We start from the raw sequence: 6,020 nt of genomic DNA on the forward strand, positions 1-6,020 counted from the left end.
CCCAGCAGATGAACAAGTGCAACAAACTTGACAAATCCAAGCTCCCCCTAATGGTGCCCTGATAATCTTGCTGTCCTGATTGGTTTAAACATGTCCAGGCAGAAAGGGTAGAATGATGAGTGACTGCTTGGTGGGTATAAAATGCTCTTCTGGGCTTGCATAGAAGTGATGGTTCTCCAAACACAATGAACATACCAAATGCTACTGAACTGTATACTTTAAAATGATTGCTTTCATTGTTATGTAAATTTTAGTTAATAGGGAAGGTTAATTTGTAGTTAGACACATGGGGTACCCCAGTTCTGAGGCTCTCCACTTGCCTATGGAGACTGTCAGATTTGAGGGTCAGCATAAGAGTATGTGTTGGTATGAGAGGTGAGACTCGCCCAGCGTTAGTGCACCTGCCAGATGGCTGTGGAGGGAGGTGGCCATCTGTGTCTACTTGCTAGGCCATGGTCTGCAGTTATTCCATCAAACACTAGTCTGGGTGTTGCTGTAAAGGTATTTTATAGGTTTGACTGTAAGTCCACACACCCAGTTAACTAAGCAAGTGAGATTATCCCAGATTATCCAGATAGGCCTGATTTAATCAACTTAAAGGCTTTAAGAGCAGGGCTGAGGCTTCCTTATGAAGAAGAAATTTCTGCCTGTGGACAGTGGCTTCCACCCTTGCCTGAGGCTTCTAGTTTTCCATTCCTTGACTCCCTGCCTTACAGATTTCAGACTTGTCTTTCCAGCTTCCACAATCACTTAAATGTTTATTCTTTACAATAAATCTCTTAATATATATCCAACTGGTTTTACTTCTGATTGGACCCTGACTGATACAGATTCTGGTACCAGAAGTGGATCTAAAGGAACAGAATCTTAAGGATGAGTTTTCTGCATTGGTTCTAGGTTTTTCTGGAATCTTCTCTAATTTCATTGGATTTAATCACATAGGAGGGCCTCTCTGGTGGTGCAAGGGGTTAAGCACCGTACTATGGGGCAGTCCGCAGCCTCTGCAGCGCAAGTTCAATCCCCAGCTGGCCAGGGAGAAACCCACATGGCGAGGCAGACCTCTCCTGTCTCCCCCACTGCTCCCCTTGGCAGTGTATTTCAGTCGGTCTGCCTGTTCTGTTCCCCACTCTGTCTCTGGTGGATCCTCTCACCCCCTGCATCTCTGGCCTGTACCCCAGCTCTTGTATGCATAAATAAATAAATCTTTAAAAAAAACCAAAGTTTTTTAATAAATAAATAATCACATAGGACTCTTTCCAGTGGTAAAGAAGCATATGGTAGTCTGTAACATGATGTAGCAATAGAGGTTTATATATAAGGCAGACCATCAGCCTGTGCCTGAGTTCCAGGCTGCCCCTCCTGGCGGTCTGCCCTATTTATGGATTTTGTAATGCAATTACAAAATCATCATGTAATGCAATTCCTTGCACTAAACTTATCTATCTATAGCCCATGTGTATGTGTGTAGATATATATACACATATATATACATATTTTCTGCCATAATCATATTACAAATGCATATATGTCCCTCTATTAAAATTAAATATATGTAAAATATATATGGCTGTGTGTATAATATGTATGGCTACATACATACGCGTTTCTCCCCTTGTTCTGCTTCTCTGGTTGAGGCCTGCCTGACGTGGCAGGTTACTCACTTCTCTGCACCTTGGTTTGCACATCTGTAAAGTGAGACCATATCCTTGTCTTGCTTTATGTCACAGGACACTAGGGAAAGACAGATTAGATGGACCAGAGAACCCCTTGGCCGTGTGAGTTCAGTGCCTGCCCCTTGCACCACACAGCAAGAGTGCAACTTGCCAAGTCTCAAACCTCCACACTGACCAGTAGGTGGGAATGAGGTCTTTATTGTCCCCAGTCAGAAAAGCAGCCCCGTTCCTTCACTGGTACAGCAGCTGAAATGATTGGATAGCCCGTGCCAGGGCTAAGATGCTCCTGGACAGCAACCGGGGGTAAGAAAGCTGGATGGAGCAATCTGACCACAACTCTGTATTAACCCCCTTACTCTCTTTCAACAGGCTTTTCAGTTCACCTAATAATCCTTTATACCTTACTGTTTTCATCCAGCCCTGCAGACATGGTGAGCTTTTCTGTTTGGCCATCAGTATCCAAAACCTTTCTAAAAGGAGGGTATAGAGACCAACTTAGGTCATCAGTTGGTACATTTATAAAATAAGCTCTAATATACCAGAAATAATTTGATTATCCATACCTCTCACTGCATGTCGGTCAGGCTCATTTTAGAGCAGGCAGGTCCTCTACAAATGGCGTGATCTGAAGATTTCACTCATGTCTGGACCGTGCAGATGCTCAGCAAGTGTTTGTTGAATAACCCTCAGGTAGAATTTGTTGTTTCAAAGTGATCATTGCTGATGCCACAGGAGAGAACTTAAGGGTTCAGTGTACAGGCTCTATGGCCCATTGGCTCCTGTGCAGTCTGGGTGAAGCCTTTTGACCCCTCAGGCATTACGTTTTCCCACCTCTAAGATTAGAGGTGGCTGTGTTTGACATTCTGCAGTTCTACAAGCAGCATTCCTGCCAACCCATGGTGTCACTGTTAGAATCTAGGGGAGAGGCATGGGGGGCAGGGAGGATGGCAAAACCACAGTACGCCCAACAGAAAGAAAAGGTGAAGGCATTCTCAAGGATAGACCAGGTTAGGCCACAAAACAAGTCTTACTAAATTGTAAAAGACTGAAATCATACAAAGTATCAGGATACAAAGTCAATATACAAAAATCAGTTGCATTTCTATACAGGAACAATGAACAATTTGAAAAAGAAATTAAGAAAACAATTCTTAGCCCCTGGTGGCCTAGGGGTTAATTCTCAGCACTATCACCACTACAGCCTGAATTTGATCCCAGGCAGGGAGTTAACCCACATATGGCACAGCAGACCTCTCCTGTCTCACCCGCTGCTCCCCTCAGCAGTGTATTTCAGTAAAATCTGCTGTTCTGCTCCCCACTCTGTCTCTGGTGAATCCTCTCACCCCCACTCTGGCCTATACCCCAGTTCTTCTATGCAATAAACAAATCTTTTTTTTAAAGGTGACATAAGAAAGCACAATTCTTTTTATTTTTTTAATTATATTTTTATATTCCCTATACAATTGCACCCTCTTGTTATGACCCCATTTCCTCCTTTCCCCACCCCCCACCATAGAGTGTCTCTGGTTCATAGTTGTTTGTTGATTTTGATATTTTCTTTCTTATAGTTATTCTTATTCCTGGTCCCTTATTTAAGTTTTCTAGATTCCTGCTAGGAGTGAGACCATCCAGTATTTTTCTTTTTCTTTCTGGCTTATTTCACTGAGCATGATCCCTTCCAGCGCCATCCATGTTGCTGCAAATTGCATGTGTTTATCTTTTTTGAATGCTGAGTAATATTCCATGGTGTATATGTACCACATCTTCTTGATCCAGTCATCTATTTTTGGGCATTTGGGCTGTTTCCAAAGCTTAGCTATTGTAAACAGTGCTGCTATAAACATAGGGGTGCAGGTGCTCTTTTGAATTAATATTTGTGTCCTTTGGGTAAATACCTAGGAGTGGAATTGCTGGATCAAATGGAAGCTCTATCTTTAGTAGGTTGAGGAATCTCCACACAGCTTTCCATGGTGGTTGGACCTTTTTGCACTCCCACCAGCAGTGCAGGAGAGTTCCTTTTTCTCCACACCGGATTTTTTTGGGTGCAGTGTCTTATAGATGTCTGTTAAGTCCATGAGTTCTATGTCTTTATTTAGGGCTCTAGTGTCTTTATTTTTTGTCTCTTTGATGTGAACTTTGGTGAGAGTGGGGTGTTGAAGTCTCCCACTCTATATGTATTTTCTTTAATATCTGTTTTCAGAGCTGATAATAATTGTCTAATATATTTTGGTGCCTCTTCATTTGGTGAGTATATGTTGATGAGTGTTATATCTTCCTGATGTATTATCCCCTTGATCATAACGTAGTGTCCATGTATGTATGTCTCTTTTTACTTTTTTTAATTTGAAGTCTATTTCATCTGATATAAGTATGGCTGTTCCTGCCTTCTTTTTTGGTCCATTTGAAGCACAATTCTCTTTAAAAAATAAAAAGAAAATAATTCTATTTACAATAGCATCAGAAAGAATAAAATACTTAGGCACAGTGAGAACTACAAAACATTGCTGAAAGAAATTAAAGATATAAATAAATGGAAAGACAGTCCATGTTGATGGATTGGATGACTTAATATCTTTAATTATCAATATTCCCTAAGCAATTTACAGATTAATTGCAATCCCCAGCAAAATCCCAATGATGTTTTTGCAGAAACAGAAAATTCTTGCTAAAATTCATATGGAACCTCAATCAGCCCTGAAACAATTGAAAAGGAACAAATCACTTCCTGATTTCAAAATTTAATATAAAGCTATAGTAATAGGAGCCTCCCTGTTGGCACAAGGGGTTAAGTCCCAGCAAGATCAAGTTATCACCAGCCACTATGGCATGAGTTTGATCCCGGTCAGAGAGCTAACCCACATGGTGCATCAGACCTCTCCTGTCTCACCAGTTGCTCCCCTCAGCAGTGTATTTCAGTAGATATGACTGTTTCACTCTGTCGGTGAATTCTCTCACCCCCCGCACCTGTGGCCCAGACCCCAGTTCTTGTACGCATAAATAAATAAATCTTTAAAAAAAACTATGGAAAGTCTAGGATAATATCCTATTTACAAGTTGACAAATTAGCCTACTTCAGCTTCACAAACACTGGCAGAATACAGAACATTCCTGGGTCAGAGACAAAAGACAGTTTGTTACAGCTGTAGCAATAACCAGAGAAACCAGCATTAGGAGGTTTGCATAGGAGTTTTCTTGTAGCAATTCCCAAGCCCCAATTCCTACATAGCAATGCAAAAAGGGCCAAGTGACTCCCACCAACTCAGTGAATTACATTAAGGAGAGGAAGGGAAAAAAGAGAGACGAGAGCTTAAGGGACTTGAATCTTTTATACTGGGAAATAAGTATGTTGACCCACCGCACCAAAAGCAGACATTCTGTCAATCCACCAAGGTCACAAGAAAGCTTTGCTTCAGAGAGAGACTTCTCTCTGTCTTTCAAAACTACTACCTCTACAAACATCTTTGAAAAGATAGTCCAGAACAAAGCATCAATAGTTTTATCTCTCAAATCATGCTGAAATGCATGAGATGTGGGAACACTACAACAATAACTTATTATTTCCATCCCTCATTTCACATCATCTTGACTTCTGGCAATTTCCCCATGAGTTACTCTGATTCCATCAGTTACTCTTATTAATCTGACCAACAGGGCTGACCCAGGTCAGTTCAAATTGTCACATAGCATTCATTAATTTCATCCATAGGGCTTCCAGGGGCAGAATCAGCCCAATCTGCACAATAGCCACAGTCCTGCTTACCAGGGTTCTTGACCCAATAGGTTGAATAAATCCCCGAAGCCATCAAGGTCTATCTTAGAAAACCAGCAACTTTCTCAAATATAGACCTTTAAATTACTTGACCTAGACTTTTAATCCAGGTATAGCAGGATATACTAGATGTTGACAATTTCCACCTTAGCAAGTCTGTATCTATGCCAACCCTGTCCGGTGAATTGACACTGACCTGAATGATTTGCAGGCCACTGATCACTTCAGATATAGTCAGGGAGAGACAAATATTGCATCACTTACTGTTGCAATCTAAGGTGGCTCTTACTGAGGTGCTGCAATTGATGCTCCAAAATTGGCAAGTCTCATTCCAGTAGCTAAACATTATCTTTTTTTTTCCATTTTCTGTTTCTCACACCTAAACCTTTTCTTTGCAAGGATCAGGTGCTAGAGGAACAGGACTTTTTAATAAAATGCAGAGACCCTTATCTTCCCCACTTTGTCTTGCATGTGCCACCACAGGGAGCTATGTGCTCACACAAGTGTCCATTGTCCTTGTGATCTAAGACCATGTCAATCCAACTAGAGAATCCAAGTGACTAAATCAATCAAATTCT

The sequence above is a fragment of the Talpa europaea genome, assembly GCF_964194135.1.
Source record: "Talpa europaea genome assembly, chromosome: 10".
Lineage (NCBI taxonomy): Eukaryota > Metazoa > Chordata > Mammalia > Eulipotyphla > Talpidae > Talpa > Talpa europaea.